The sequence below is a fragment of the Peromyscus maniculatus genome, chromosome 2 (assembly GCF_049852395.1).
Source record: "Peromyscus maniculatus bairdii isolate BWxNUB_F1_BW_parent chromosome 2, HU_Pman_BW_mat_3.1, whole genome shotgun sequence".
In the NCBI taxonomy this organism is placed as follows: domain Eukaryota; kingdom Metazoa; phylum Chordata; class Mammalia; order Rodentia; family Cricetidae; genus Peromyscus; species Peromyscus maniculatus.
Window position 1 is genome coordinate 40,749,537 of NC_134853.1, and position 17,669 is coordinate 40,767,205.

A 17,669-nucleotide genomic window follows, 5' to 3' on the forward strand; every position below is an offset into this window, starting at 1 on the left:
ACAAGGATGATGGTGTTTGAAGTTTGCCCCACATGAGCACCAGATATTGTGGGGAATTTAACAAGGCAATTCCACAGAGTTAAAAATGAGTTTTATTTTGGGGTAACTTATAGACAATGAAGGGGTTGGTTACAGGGTCTGGGAGAGGTGAGGTGTAGTCCAGCATTGTAGTTGGAGTTTTCTCCAGTCTGCTCAAGCCCACTGCCACTCAGACCCAAGTAAACACAAAGAGACTTATATTACTTATAAACTCTATGGCCGTGGCAGGCTTCTTGCTATCTAGTTCTTATATCTTAAATTAACCCATTTCTATTAATCTATAAGTTGCCTTGTGGCTTGGGGCTTACTGGTACTTTACATCTTGCTTCTCATGGCAGCAGTGGCTGGCAGCATCTCCTGACTCAGCCTTTAACTTCCCAGAATTCTCTTCTCTGCTTATCCTGCCTATACTATACTTCCTGTCTGGCTATTGGCCAGTCACCATTTTATTTATCAATCAATCAGAGCAATGCATTCACAGCATACAGAAAGACATCCCCAGCCCAGAATCCAGGATCATGAAGAAACAATAGGCCCAGCATGTGTGGATCTTGGGTGTTAAGGGCTCCTGTCCTGGCCCCACCCCAGGGACAGGTTATAGGTAGGCGTGGCAGTTACCAGAAGCCTCACTGGTGGTAGTATTTCCACATTAAAGCTGGAACAGCTGCCCATTACACGTGGAAGCTTTAGGTCTAAGCCCTGAGTTAAAGGGAAATAATTTTCTTGAGGCAGATTCAAGTGAAATAATGCTCTTATATTTATAGCAGAGGCAGTGGCAGATCCAGGGAGGAGCTGCTGATGTGGAAGCAGTTAAAAGAGAAACTGAACCTCAGCTAAGGCATCAGGGACTCTATATCTTGGGGAAGTGGACAAGCAGAGGATCTATCTGAGGAAAAAAATCTTTCTGAAAAGGATTTATTTTAAGTAGTTTCATTTTCTTTCACTGACCTGTTAAGGCTGGAAACAAGCACTTATCCATAAACATGTGTGGGTGGGCATGACCTGCTCTGGTGACAATGTCAGATGAAAGAGGTATACCTGTCAATGCCAGTTCAGGGAGAACAGAAATCTCCTGTGGTGAAAAAAGCTCCTTTGTTCTTGATTTTCAGTATGAAAACAAATCATACAAATGGAAACTGGAGTGAGATGGACCCAAAAGGCAGTTTGGGAAATGTAACCTGTAATGTAACAGCATGATGCTATAGAGAAAGGCACCTTGGGAAATGTAGTGTATAAAAGTGAGGCTGCATAGGCAAGCAGGCCTGGAGAAAAGACAGACAGACTGGGACAAAAAAAAAAAAAACTTTCAAATGTTCCTGGTAACTTAACAGAAAAATGCCCAAGAGAAATACTGCCTGTATAATCTCCCCTCAAAAAAATCCTCAAAAAACACCATAAGATTTGTTAGCTTGTTTCCTGGGAATAAGAAACAGGTAAACAGCTTTGTTGTCAGGAAGGAATTATTTGGTATGAAAAAGTAAAATGGTAAATTAAACATCAAACAGGCATTTTTTATAATCCTTATAATCAAGGACAAGGCATACTGGAAAGAGCCCATGGCAATATTAAGAAACAGTTTTAAAAAATTTAAGAAGGGGGAAACTGTACCCCCAGAAGCTTACAGGCTGCCTGAGTTTGGTATAATGTGTGGAACAGAGAAATGTCAGCTCCAATGATGCTCCTCAAGAAGAACTAGAAAACTTTCAGAATGATATTAAAGCTGATCATGAACTCCAAACTTTTAGAAATAAAGCAGTGTTGAGTTCATTTATAATTCTTACTATTATAACTCATGACTTGTGTACACTCTGTCTCATTGAATGAAAATAAGTTAGTTCTGCTAAGAGGTTCTTTCTAGATGTTTGCTAATAGAGTTTCCTCTTGAATATAAGTTTAGTAAATAGTTCTTCCAAGAAATCTGATCTAGATATGTGCTAAAGTTTGTAAAATAGTCCTATAGAGTTTCCTTTTGAATATGTGTTTGTATAAAGTGTTAAATGTAAGTTCATACTATAATTGTTTTCATTACTTCATAAATATCTGTCTCGTCTGGACAAATTAGATAACATTAATTTTTAAAGGACAAACCAAGTAAATCACATTAGAAGTACCTTGAAGTTTTTACTACTCTTTTACCTTCAGATATATTTGAATACTTTTTATGATAGCTTAAAATATAATTTTAAAAGGCCCCTGGAAAACTTAAGTGAAGATGTCATAATTAGGGGAGCTTTTCTGTCTTCTTCCTTGAGTTTCCACTCTTTCTGTTTGTTTAGAAAGAGGTAGGCCTCCCACAAAGGATAGGCCTCCCACAATTGAGTTAGTTTATATAAAAATTCTACTGCTGTGATAGGGACACATGTAAAGATGAGCTACTTAAACAGCTAAAAGTGTTTTTATAATTAGCATGTGTTTTTATTTACTTGAGTAGATAGTCTGAAATGACTGTTTTCTCCTGAGAATCAAAATAGTCTCTTGAAAGTTTTGTTGAATATCTGTTAGGAGAGAGTTTTGATCCAGGAAAAGGGCTTTTTGCAGCTAAGACTGATGTAATCACCTTAGACCCATTCCAATAAGGATATTCCATCTTTATTATCCTCTACTCCTTTACTGGGAGGTGTGGCAGCTATGGAAAATGCTGGGGATGTTTGCAAGCTCTTAGTAGGGACCTGGGTCAGAACTGAGTTAAGCTCTGTACACCCTCTTTACAGAGGCTCATAGCCAAACATGGGCAACTTTCTTCTTGATAATTTCTTGAATATATAAATGTAAAATTAATCAAGAAGGTTGACCTAAAACAGGCACAGTCTACTTGAGGGGCCTGTGGAGGCCTTTTTATATCAAGAAGGGGGGAATTGTGGAGGCCTACAAAGTTTTCCTGTTGAAACCCGAGCTTGCTACACCCAGCAGAGCTGCATTAGAGGATTGCTTGACCATGTGCCTGGTTTCTAGGTGATTGGAAGGGTGTACACTTGGCTAAGCTAGGGGGAGGTCTTTTGCTCCATCCTTTGGCATTCCTATAAATAGCCCTTTAGAAGAGGTGGGGGGCTGATAGATAAGGATCCAGACCCTCCTGAGGCTATCCTGTGTTTCTATCTGTTTCTCTCCCCTCTGCCCCTCTATCTAAATCTGTTATCCCTCACTCCTCAAGAGTACCCTGGGGTAAAATGTGGGAGGCAGTCTCCCAGCTGAGTTCCCACAGAGAAGAAACTGTGGCTGGGATTTAAAATAAATAAATGATATCTAGATTTATCTACCTTCTATCCCTAAAAATAAAAATAAAATGATAACCAGGAGTTACACAATTTATGTAAATAAATTCAAGAATCATGATGATGTTAACCATTATTTTAAACTTATAACAATGAATTATTACCGTTTGAACCTGAATGTTCACATAGACTTATATGAGAATATTTGCTCACCAGCTTTGGGGACTATTTTAAATGATGTGGAACCATTAATAGCTAGACTCTAGCTGATAGGAGTAGGCCACCAAGGACATCTTTAAAGGTCATATCTACTAATCCCGCCTTGCTTTTTTGGTCATGATCCACTAACATGAACAACTCAGCACCACATGCTCCCACTACTGTGAACAAAACCTCTCCACATTGCTCTTCCTAGCTTGATGGAATTTGATCCTCTGAAATTGTGAGTTTCAAGTAACTATTTCCTTTATGTTTATGCCATAGCAATAAGAAAAATAACTAATGCAGAAAATTCATGTCAAGAAGTGGGGATATTGCTCTCATAAATCTTTCCATGTGATTCTTGGACTTTGCTACCAGTTTGTGGGAAGAATGTGGAAAAGTTAGTGATGATACTAGAGAAGCACAGTGATGGTGGAAGTGAAGTTAATGTCATATTTTGGAGGGAGTTCAGATGAGGAGAATGTTGATAGAAACATGCATAATAATGATGGTAATCATGATGTTTTAGATGGAAACACAGCATATGAACAGTAATCAAACATCATTAGCAAAAGAAATGTCTATCAAGGGGAATGAAAACACAGACTATGATTAATTTACACATTCAAATTTTTACAGCAACAAAAAGAGTAGGCTATTGATGTATCCAGTAATGTCAGCAAATATCAACACATGTGCTATGGACAGGAAATGAGCAAGAATGTCTATAGAGGGTATGAGTCCATCTACATTACATTTTAGAAAAGATAACACCAAAGAAACACAAAACACATCAGCAGTTGCCCTGCAATAGGAACTGTTGACTAAAATGAGATAATACAAATAGTTTTGTGTAGACAAATCTACTTTATACCTTGAAGTTGTGTTGGAGGTGATTTGGCTGTATGATTTTATCAAAACTCATGAGGTATAATTGAAATGGATGAATTTTACTGCAAGTAAACCTGGTATTTATTACTTGAGCCTCACCTTGTTTCTTTTATAAACATTTGTACACATGACTCATAGGCTTAAAGGCAAATGATCCACTGAGCTTCTTAGATAAAACACAGGATGTTTTTTCAAAAACAAAGTAGACAAATATCACTTATACTCAACTAAAATACACTAATGTTAAAACAAATAACAGATATTCTGGATTCCATAAAATTTGAAAGTGCTTTTGCCACATCAAAATAAATAGCACTTAAGCTGCTTACTGTAACAACATAGTAACAGCATATATATTTGATAGAGAATTTATTGCTAGCATATATAAGTAACATCTATAGGTTAAGGACAAAACCCAATAAAATAGTTATCAAAGGACTAGAGCAGGACTTATGAAATATTATTTTATTAAGTGATAATATCCCCCAAATCTGATAAACAATCAAAAAAATGTACACTGTGGAGGCCAGCAATATCATTGAATGATTTGGAAAGTATTTGATAGAATGGAAAAGAAAACCCATATAATGAATACACACCTGATGATTCCATACTACTTAATCCAGACATGTGAGTAACAAGTTTATGGGATAGAAATTAGAAAGTGTTTTCCTGGGAGTAGAGAAAAGAGACCAAGAGAGATAGACTTCTAAGGAAATACACTATCTCTTATAAAACAAATGCTCATGTATATACAGGTGCCTGCCTGGGGAAGGAGAGACACAGTCTGCTGTCACAGTCTGATTGTAGTACCATCCCTCCTAGGGAATTGGCAGGTGACATTAATATCTGACAGTGGAGTATTTTTAGTTGATAGAATAATGTGAACTAATTGGCAATGTGCCAGTAGGAAGACCTGTCACTGGAATTAGAAAGAAGGACCTTTATCAAAATAAGGGGGTTCTGTTTGAACCCACCATCAGTTATGAGAGAACACTGAGAAACTGCTCAATCTGACTGAAGTAAAAGTATTTTCTCAAATTCGCTAGAAACTTTTCCATTTTCAAGTGAAACGAAATTTTCCTGAAACTGAAAGGATGAGACAAGCCAATCACCTGTTCCAGGTGCTTCTGTGGTCTAAGAGTGGGAACATGATGTTGATGCTGCCTGAAGTGAACATCAAATAGGTTTGACTACCAGACAATAAAAAGATTTTTCACTGAGCAAATTCACAAAATTTCTGTTGAAAGCTCAAGAAATGTCCCTTGGGCACCATAAATATGCAAAAATCATACAGTTAGCCACTTTGTGGGGAGCAGAAGGGGTCCACATTTATGCTCACACTTCTATACTTGGCCTCATCCAATGAATAGATTCGTTAGCACCAATACATTATTACAGGTTCTGTAGTAATTTATTTACTAATTACAAGAGACTAGACCTTTTGCTAAGTATTTTGCATGTGTGCTCAGTATGAATGGTTCACATACATTTATAGTAATAAGTACTCTCATTTCATTTTATAAACAAGAAATATAAAGCTCAGAGAAACTAAGAAATATTCCTAATAGTTTGTAACTTAACTATGATGGAGACAGGAGTTGATTCCTTCCTGTCTCTTTTTCTTTCTGGGTTTGTAATTTTACATTCCACTTTCTCTTCTGTTACAAAGCAAAATCAAATCCTCTCAATGTCTTGGCTCCTCTAGTCATGTCTTCCCTTCCAAGGAGTTAGGTCCGATTGTACAGAATAATTCTTTACCAAATACAAACTGTAAAATAAGACAGAATATATATTATATTATCCTATCAATTTTTAAATAAACTAAGGGGGCCCAACTGGTAGAGACTAATGGAAATGAAGTTTTCATTGTTATTACTAAAAATCCAACATAGATAAATCAGTAAATTGTTGGTCAAAGACCTTGCTAACTCAGTTTGCTTCATACTCAGTTCAGTCCTTTGGGAAACCTTCCTAAGGGAAAAAAATAGGCCTTAAAAAGAAACATCTGAATAGGATTGCTTCCTGTCCTGGGTTTGTAGTAGGAAAGAAAAAAGTTCCAGCATGGAGAGGGGAGCTGTCAGGAAGTCCCACGCCTAGTTGAGGAAACTTTTGGAAATTGATAGCTACTAGAAATAGGTGAGTCAGTTTTCTTTAAGGGTGTGGCCTCTGGTAGATCAAGTCCACTCCAATGGGTAGCCACAAATCCAAAAGTATTCAGGCAACACAATTTTGATCTGAGTGGAAAAAAGAGGACATAAAATTGGATGGATAGGGAATATGGGGATATATCTGAAAGAAGTTAAGGGAGAGGTTTGTGAATATAGTAAAAGAAGTTCATGGTACTGGTGGACATTTAAAAGAACAATGAGCATTTACTCACTTAGTGTTCATGTGGGTATGTGTGTGTACAAATGCACTTATACATGTGTATCAGAGGACAACTTGTTGGAGTCCATTATATCCTTTGACCCTATGTAATCTAAGGATCAGACATCAGGCAAAATCACCCAGTGCCCCTTTTGCTGAGCAATTAAGTCTCTTCTCTGACTTCCTTTAAGCTGCATTACTCGAAATTACTCAGAACAATGCTGATGCATCTCTACTTCCATCCCTTACTCTCCCATCACAGACTCCCCACTCTTCTATTGAAACTGCTCTGATCAATGCTTTCAATTGTCCTGTTCAATCAAACCCTGTAGTGAGTGCTTCTCTGCCCATCCTTTCCTTAGCCCAGAAGTAGCAATGTGTCTCTCCTTCCATCTTGGAATTATCCTTACAACTCTTCCAAGTTACTGTCGGCCTGCCTACCTACCTGCCTGTCTGTCTGTGTGGTCTGTGCTGTTACTCTATCTCTCTGCTTGTCTCTTAAATGCCTTGCCTATTCATTTGCTGTTCCTATCTTTGAAACTTTCTGCCTCATCCTATGTAACAGAAATGAACCAAAGATGTCTCCTGTATGTTGACCTTAATGTTGCTCAATTCTTCATCTATGTGGAGTCTTCGACTCAAAGCCTACAAATGCCAAACTCAAAATTTTGAACAAGTTTTCCCAATAAGTTTAATTTGTACTATTTAGAGTCTGCATGGTTGGTGCACATTTTGTGGCTGTAAAAATATATGCTAACTGTGAATAAGGTAAACCATGGCTATCAAGGACTCAGTCCTTCTGCTGAGCTTTTGAGCTCTCTGACATAGACTACCATGTTGTTATACAACACTGTCTGATCCTATAGGTCTGACTTCCGGTGGCCAGTCCTTCTTCAGGGTAGTAGCCTGCATTTCTCTCTCCGGACAGTTTTGTGATGGGAGGTGAAGCTCATGAAGGAAACTGTCCAAGTGTCATTAATACTCCTTATTTTTCAATTATAGTATGCCACAAACCTACCTTTTGTGGATTGGTTAAGTATCCAAACTCACTATATGTGTTTTTTTTTTGTTTGTTTTTTTGTTTTGTTTTTTTGTTTTTTTTTTTTGTTTTTTGAGACAGGGTTTCTCTATGTAGCTTTGCACCTTTCCTGGAGCTCACTTGGTAGCCCAGGCTGGCCTCGAACTCACAGAGATCCGCCTGGCTCTGCCTCCCGAGTGCTGGGATTAAAGGCGTGCGCCACCAACGCCTGGCCACTATATGTGTTTTACTGCTTCTTCTACTTCTGCTTATCATCTACATGTTTGTATGGCAAAGGCTATAGTCTATCTATATATTTATTTATTCTGGTGATAAAATGGGAGAAAAAATTAAATAGTGTTTACATTGGAAGTTAGGACCCTCTAAAAAATCACTTTAAAATAGCATTTCCATTTTACAATCCCTGGCCAGAGTCAGACACAACAATCCTATTTGTTTGTTTTTTAGGGTATGGGTGGTATGTGGAAGCTCATGTGTAAATGGAGGTCAGAGAACAACTTTTGGTAGTCAGTCCTCTCCTTCTGCAAGGGATTCTGGGGATCAAACTCAAGTCATCAAGCTTGTGTGGCAGGTGCCCTTCAGGATAGTCTTCAACCCCTCTTCCCTTTCTTTATTCTTTTATGGGGTAATTTCATCTAAATCTGTAGATTTGATGCCACTTATCACCCAAGCCATGCCTTCAAAACTGATGTCTCCTTTAAGTTTCCAATAACTTCTTAGTCCATCATTCTCTACAGACGTTTAACACACCCCAAGTCACACAAGTCCAAAGTAGAATTCCTGATTCCATTTTCTCTTGTTGCTTGAGGGCCTCCTTATCTCACTTTACACTACAGCATTGCCACTGAGACCACATAAAAAAGTGAAGAATCACCTTGATGGTTTTCTGTCTTCACCCTATCAAACTCAGTCCTACATTGACTGCTATTCTCATACTGCACAGCATCATACTAGCCAGGACAGTCCTCTTCCCTGACCTGGTGTTCATGGCCTAGTAGTTGACTTGCTTTCATTTTTACACCACAGATAGAGTTTTGTAATCTGAACAGAGTTCATTGATCCTCTCTCTAAAATACCCTAATGCTTTCTTTTGTGTTGTGTTACCCATAACCGTTCACCATGTCCAAGCGAGGGGCTGCAGATTAGAAAATAAGAGACAAGAGACAATGAGTCATTTGCCACATCTGAATGCCAAATGCCATTTATTGAAAGAGGGAGGAAACCTTAAATACAGGCTTACAGCACAATGGAGGATCCCCGGAGGGCAGAAGTTCGCTACCGAATTCTACATTCTTGCATCAAGCTGTTTACACCAAATGCAGGATACTGGAACAAAGAACCTCCAGCAATCTCTCTGTGATAGTTAGGTGTGAAGGAAACCAGCAGGGAATCTGAATAGGGAGGACATATGGTCAAGTTCGAAAAGCAAGGCAGCAGCCACTCACAGTCAGGGGTTGGGGCCCACAGGTCCCCCCTTTTTACTAAAAAAAAAAAAAAGAGCTTCTGACTTAGGTTACATGGGATGTCAGCAGGTCACCTTATCCATCATGGAGACACCTGCCCAGGCCACACCAGTGCTCTGTCTTAGGTTGATGACCGGCCCCCAATCATTACTCATCTCTGAATACTCATTATCATACAGACTCAACCACAAGGGCTGTAGAGTAACTACTGCCAAAGATCTCAAAGTGGCATTGGGCTTGCAATCTGTGCAACACAGATAAGACCAACAGAAGTCCTCACCCACCCTTAGGCAGGAGGCTAAAGGCAATTGAGCTATTCTCTTCTTAAATGAGCATTTCTGTGAATTGGAGTCCTTGTAAGGTGGTATCCCATGAGCAAATGGGATTTGAGTTTTAATAATTTTTACAACTTTCAAAGCCAATTATAATGTATAATAGTGGAATCAAATTTATCATGCCCAATAAGATGAAAGATTAACTAACTGTGGTAGCTACTTTTGCTGCCAGGGTCTCCATTGTGCTAGCTGTTGTAACCAATTATGAAATGGCAATCCCAGAAGCAATAGCAGCAGTGGCCACCACCGCTAAAACAGCAACAATGGCAACAGCGATGTCAGAGTCTCTTCTGGAGCATGTGAGCATCATCTGTGTCTAACTGCCATGGTCCACTGGCATGGACGCAGCTCCAGGAACACGAACCACCAAGGCCCATTTTTCTTGATCCCAGCACTACTTAGGCTGGCAGGTCTGCAAAAGAACAACTGAGAATCATAAAGAAAACAAAAACAAAAAAAGCAAACAAGGAGCAGAACTAATGGTCTCAATAATGGCTACATTCAGGCTCACAAATATTAAGGTATCTTCAAAAAGGCTAGATGAATTTCAGGAGGCCAATAAATGTTGCACAGAGCCATTCCTGAAAAGTAGGTACTACACCAGCTTGAAGAGGGTTGCAAAATGTGAAAAGGCTTAGCTGGCATGTTACTGTTAACAAATGAAGTTCATTGACCTTCAGAGTTATCCTTAATCTTCAAGGTGTGGCAACATTTTTGAAAAAAGTTACCATACATTACCTTCTGAAGAATCCAACCACATGGCTACAGTTCTTAGGCTTACATTAATGTTTGCTAAGGCTGGAGGTATTGGGCTCTCAATCCCCATTGGCATCAGAAGGGGAGAGTTTTTCATGAAGGCCCAATAGGTCTCTGCCATGTTGGGATTCAGCAGCAGCCACAGGGCACACACAGCACTCAGGAACCCAAAGAGGAACTTCTTTGTCCTGCGGAAAGAAACAAACAGATCCCCGGGCCCACACGAACACCGGATTGGGTCCCCTCCAAGTACCAGTGGAAAGATCCTTCCATCGCACCAGAGGATGATTTGCAACAGGAGCCCTCCAGTGCTTATCTGCAGCAGATACTCCAGCAGAATCCACTGATAAAAAATTTAAAATATATAAAACAAGGGAAAGAATAGAATGTGGAGAGGAGAGATGAGCCCCCAGCTCCCCCCTTTTTACTTTAGCAATATATGTTTTTAAGGTATGATGGCAGCATTTTACTATAGCCTGTCCTTGAGGATTATAAGGAATACCAGTCTTATTAACAATAGAAAAGTCTTGGCAGAATTTTGAAAATCCCATACTGCTGTAGGCGGGACCATTATCAGTCTTTATGCATTTTGGCACTCCCATGTAAGCAAAAGCATGAAGACAATGATTCTTTACATCCTTAACCTTTTCCCCTGAATGGGCAGAAGCAAAAATTAGAGAAGAATATGTATCAATAGACACATGGACATATTGTAATTTTCCAAAGGAAGGCACGTGTGTGACGTCCATCTGCCACACATGATTAGGTAAAAGTCCTCGGGGATTAACTCCCAAATGAGGAACAGGTAAAAATTCCACACAAATAGGACATGATTTAACTATCTGGATGGCTTGCTCCTGGGTTATGCCTGTATGATGATGGAGAGATCCAGTATTAAGATGATAACATTGGGCCGGGCAGTGGTGGCGCATGCCTTTAATCCCAGCACTTGGGAGGCAGAGCCAGGCGGATCTCTGTGAGTTCGAGGCCAGCCTGGGCTACCAAGTGAGTTCCAGGAAAGGCGCAAAGCTACGCAGAGAAACCCTGTCTCGAAAAACCAAAAAAAAAAAAAAGATGATAACATTGATGCAACTGAGTAGCCTTATCAAAGGCAGAACAAACTAATGTGACAGCCATACGAGTAATGGCATCAGCCCTCTGATTACCTTCACTTAGAGGTCCAGGCAATTGAGTATGAGCTCTAATATGGCCCACATAAAGGTTATGTGAGCAGGACCATATAAGTCCTTGCACTTGCAATAAATATTCATGAATGGGAGAAATGGAAATGAATGGTATGTAGGCTGTTGTCTCCAAAGGCATAATGGCATGACTATCAGTATAAATATTTACACTCTCATCAAAAAATATCCATAAAGCAAGCAACAGTACCTGTACCTCTGCCATCTGGGCAGAAGTGCCCTGGACTTTTATTCTCTTTACTATGTTACCAGAAACCACCACAGCAAAACCATGTGAAGTGCCATCAGTAAATACCACACGGGCCTGAGGAATAGGAGTCATCTGTATTATCTTGGGAAATATAACAGGATGCAATTTAAAAATTGACACACATCATTGGAGGGGTAGTGAGTATCAAACCGACCCTGCATGGAGCATGTCAATATGGTCCAATCATTATCATTAGCTTGCAACCATGCTATTTGAGACTGGGCGTATGGGGTCACCACAATATCTGGCTCCTTATCAAAAGTTTGAACACTGATCTTGATTCCCTTAAATATAATCCAAGCAACAGCCTGTGGATAAGGAGTGATGATTTTTGCTGGAGAAGCTGGGGAATGTACCCATAAAATAGAACCTGTTTGCCAAAACACTCCAGTAGGTGAATGAATAAAACAAAATATCAAATACAATAAGGGAGAAGAAAGATCTATATACTGCACGTGAGCCTGCTTCAGGGCCTCTTGCACACGTTGTAGGGCTGTACGCCCTTCAGCTGTTAATTTACGGGGAGATAAAGGGTCAGGGTCGTCCTTTAAGACATCATACAAAAGACGAAGTTGACCTGTTGGAATTTTTAAAGTGAACCGAAGCCACTGAATATCCCCAGGAAATCATTAAGCGTGTGTAGCTGATCTGTACGCAGAGTAATCTTTTGTGGGCGTATGCCCATGCGTAACAATTCATGACCTAAATAATGATATGGAAAAGATACCTGTACCTTTTCTGGGGCTATCTGTAAATTAGCCAGGCTAAAAACCTCTTGTAATTTAGAAAATGCATCAAAAACAACTTTTTTTTTTTATCTTTAGCAGCCATTAATATATCATCCATGTACTGAATTATATAAACACCTGGAAAAGCTTTTCGAACTGGAGCTAGAGCCAAAGACACCTAAAATTGACATATAGTAGGGCTATTGGTCATTCCTTGAGGCAATACCACCCACTGATATCTCTGATAAGGTTCCTTAAGATTTTCTGAAGGAACACTGAAAGCAAAGTGAGGACTGTCCTCGGGATGCAAAAGAATGGTGAAGAAACAATTCCTCAAGTCAACCACAATTAAATGCCAATGTTTAGGAATTGCCACGGGGCAGGCAAGCCAGGCTGTGTTTGCTCCCATGAGAAGCATGGTTTTATTTACAGCTCTAAGATCCTGTAATAGCCTCCATTTTCCTGACTTCTTTTTAATAACAAATATAGGTGAGTTCCAAGGTGAAGTGGAAGGAATGATATGTCCAGCATCTAACTGTTCCTTAACTAATGCATACACGCAGCCTCCAATTTTTCCTTAGTAAGGGGCCACTGCTCCACCCATACAGGGTCATCACTTTTCCAAGTGATTTTTATCGGTTGTATTATTGAAGGCTGCTGTGCAGTGACCCCTATGGAAAAGACCCTAATCCTCTAGTGTCCCCAGGACCTCTAGCGACACAGTTTTTGTCTGCCACAGGGAGTGGGTCTCTTTGCAACATTTTCCCTAAGCCTCTGCCCGGGCAGTAGCCCTGACTCTTCAGCATCTGTTGTATAGGCTGTGTAGTAAGTACAGCTCCCATACCATCTAACACATCCCTTCCCCACAAGTTCACTGGAATGTCAGGTAGCACAAAGGGTTGAAAAGTTCCTGCATGACCTTCCTCATCCTTCCAATTTAAAAGTAGCCTGGTCTGCAATGTCGTCTGAGCTGTGCCAATACCTTGTAGGTTAGAGGTAGAATTTTTAAGGGGCCAAGCTTCGGGCCAATGTTTTAAAGAAAAAACTGAAGTGTCAGCACAAGTATCTATCTAAAAGACCCCAAAAATTGTGATCATTAACTTTTAAATTTAGCATGGGTCTTTGTTCTAAGGTGGAAACCCAGCATGCTAGAGGGCCCGTAGAGCCAAATCTACCCTCACCTCTATGTGGTTTAAGAAAAGGATTATTAGTATGAAAACGGGGCATCAAAAGCAGTTGTGCTATGCGAGCACCCTGGGGAATAATTGTCACCCCTTTACCAGCCTCAACCATAATTCTAATTTCTCCTTCAGAGTCTTCATCTATCACTCTTGGAATTACTCTAATACCTTGCATAAGAGCACTACTCCTGCCCAGAATCAGTCCTATAGACCCTGCAGGTAGTGGACCCATAACTCCAGTACCAAGAACCTGGGGACCCATCTGAGGTGTTAATACTGCTCTGGCGGAGGAGCAGAGGTCCAATCCTGCACTTCCAGGGGTGCCTCTGATAAGGTCTTGGACAGAAAGGGATTCCTTCAGAGGAATGAATTGGATGGGATGGTGGGAGACTGGGATTGAGACAGTTATATCCAGGGCTCTGTACACCTGGCTTCAGGGTGTCTGGAGTGGACCCCGCTGCCCATTTCCCGACAGTGGTAACAGATTTCGCTGAGCATCAACCTTATATCGACACTCATTACTCCAGTGATGGCCCTTTTTACATCACGGGCAAAGTCCCGGTGTCTTTGCTGTTGCTTGGGCTCCAGGACAATTTTTCTTAACATGACCTTGCTGGCCGCATCCAAAACAGGTTTTTGGGCAGTTTCCTCCAGAATTATTCCTCCTTCTGGTTGAAGCCATTATGTGTCCCATGATGTGATGCCCATGTATATTTCTACATAGTTTAAGATAATCATTTAAGCTCTTATTTTATGAGGTTTAATGGCCTCCTTGCAATATTTATTGGCATTTTCAAAGGCCAATTGCTTTACTATGGTCAAGGTCGGCAAGCAAGGCGGCAGCCACTCACAGTTGGGGGTCGGGGCCCACACTTTTGGCTGCAGACTAAACATCAGGTTCTTTACGGGGGCTGCTATGATCCTTTAAGCCATCAAGACAACAGGCTTCCATCTCCCACTCATCTCAGGGATGTCCCACCAGACTCTTCTATTTCAGTAACATAGCAGGCCCTTCTCTGCTTCAATACATTTGTTTCTCTTTACCTTCTGTCTTCCTTTGCTCCAAATCCCTTTTAACATTTGCAGCTCTGCTCAAATGTCACCTTTTAGAGAGCATTTCATGATACCTTCTAAGACTACTAAGATATCCATATAGATCAACTGTAGTTTTTACTTCTTTGTAGCACTCAAATGAGGAGCTCATTTCATGTGTGCTCTGCTTACTCACTGTAAGCTTGCTTAATCTTCCTTGTGAGTTCTGCAAATCGTATTCTAAGTAGCTAAGGCAGTGAGGTCGGAAAATACCAACTCAGTAACTGATTTGCAGAGCCACCTTTCTCCCTTAGTAGTTAACATAAACAGTAACAGATCCAGCCTATATGGTTTGCTCCCAGGGTCTGTGGAAGAGTCTAACAACCAGCTGAGGATTCTAATCTGAGGAACATTCAATGAATCTAAGCACACTGAGTTCTTTAGTCCATTCTTTTGTTCTTCTCAGTAAATTCCATCTACACAGTTTCTTTTCTGTTCTCTTACTTAACTCCTCTCAGTTCCTCTTGCTCTCAGTCCCTTCTGCATTCAGTGTTAGTTAATTGGCAGCGCTGTGCTCTTACCCTGCAAGGAAATGTCACGAGACACGACAGAATCTGCTAATAAGAGTTTTATTTAAGATAAAGGGACAGAGAGTGCGCAGGCCTGTAGGAAACATGTATGTGGAGAAGAAGGAACCCGGAACATGGTGACAGATTTTAAAGGCTGGGCATGCACAGGTCAACGTCACTACTCCACACATGTGCGTAGATCACATGGCCACATTGTGTGCCTATGTAGCCATGCAACATCAGGGATCCTGGTCATGCAAAACGCCTTGACCTAGAAATGGCTATCCTGACCTGGAACTTGCTAGGCGGAAGTGTCCACCAGGCATATGCAAACATGCCCGACCATGGGGGCGTGTTGTGAACCCTTCACTCAGTCCCTGAATTCTACCCAGTTCTTTCCATCTCCATCCTCATCTTTGTTCTTCTTAATCAATTCTTCCTAGTGCTCTCAGAGAACCAGTATATACACCCAAACAGTAATTCTTTAGCAAAGCAATTCGAGACTTGAAGTTTTCAGGGTCGCAGAGAGAGGTGATAAGGATCCACACATAAAGCAATAATTGTCAGCTTCCAATTACAACCTAAAATGGGAGTGACTTTTTTTCTGGTAGGGTAAACTAATGGCTAAAATCAATTAGGGAATTTATGTGCTCAAACTATAATCTAGAAATGGCAAGGTAGAATGTTAGGGGTCAATAAGTCACAAGAAAGCAAAGTGTCTTTGGTGCCACTTTTCCTTGCTGGTCCCAGCTGCAGCTGCTTTCTGATAGGGAGGGAGACATATGCTGGGTGGCTAAGCAACCTAAGTCAGAGCTTGTAGCATTTGGTTAGTAAATGTGCTTTTGCTCAGAGTAATTGCTGAGGAGAAAATCTAGGAATAGTGTAGGGACCTGGCCCTCCATTTTTGGGTAGCTGTTGCCTTGCTTGCTGACCTTGTCCAGATGTCCTCCCTATACCGATTTCCTGCCAGTTTCCTTCCTCCTAAATGCTCACCTGAGGTTCTTTGTTTGAGTATCCTGCATTTGGTGTAAACAACTTAGATGCAATAATGTAGAACATCTGTAGCGAACTTCTGCCCTCCGGGGTTCTCCCATTGTGCTGTAAGCCTGTATTTAGGGTTTCCTTCCTCCTTCAATAAATGGCATTCAGCATTCTGCTGAGACTAATGACCTGTTATTGTCTCTGTTTTTTGATCCACAGTCCCTTGCTCAGACTTGGTGAATGGATGGTGGTAGCACAGGCATTACTGCTACAGAACAGCACTTGGCTGAGGAAGAATTAAAACTTCATTTGCACAAGAAAGAAGCTTGGCACCTATCACCTGCCTGGCCTTGACAGCAATCTCCTTGGGTCAGTGGGAGTAGCTACCTTAACTCAGTAGCTAGCAAATGGCTAAAACATCACTCCAGGAATGTGAACAGTAAATCTCCTAAATTAGGGTCTTGTGTAAATAACCCAGGGTGAAGTCAAGGAGTTGAGGATTTAATTGCTAGTGGTTCTTTTTTTTTAATCTGTGGTTGAGATGAGCTAATGTTTATTTATGTGCAGCTTTGTACTTGGAAAAGTTATCTTTGCTGAAATACTTTTTTTCTGGAGAATAGCCCTGGCCAGATATATGTTAATGAAAAATAAACACAACTGGAGACAGTTATCCAATTTTCCCAAATGTATAGGGAAAGTTGTGCCCAAGATTGAGATGCAATCATGAGATAACATGTACACATAACATGGTAATGCATGGTAAATGGGGAGAATTATGGCTGTTATTGCACAAGAAGTTTACAACAAGAAACAGCCAATTCATTAAAAAGGCAGTAACTCCATAATGCCTTAGATGATGGTTTTCTCTAACAGAACCCTTAGTTCTGATAGATTGACCTTCTGAACTCTAGTTGTCACTGCTGTATACTCTCATGGACTTTTGCTACCAGTGGCTCTCATTAATGTTTTGGTTTTAAAATAGAATTACATCATTTTCTCCCTTCCCTTTTCTACCTTCAACCCCTTCCATGTCCTCTCCCTCCAACCCTTACCATGACCCCCTCACTCCATCTCAAATTCACAGCCTTTTTTTCATTGATTATAACTGTTGCATATATAAGCATGAATGTATAAACACAAGCTGAGGAATCTGTTTGGTGTTGTTTGTATGTATACGATTTCAGGGAAGGCCACTTAGTTCTGGTAAACAGAGGACTAATTCCTAGGGAAGACTAATTTTTCCTCTCTCAAGAAGCCCATTCTGTTAAGGACTAGCAAACTGATTTTACTAGAAAAATTCTTATATTGTTAGTGTTGTTTTTTAAAAGTGACATGAATTATATATCTTGTAAATGTAACAATGTAAATGTGCTATTTCATGCTTCTGGCTCAAGGAATGTGCTTCCTTTGAATCCTGTGG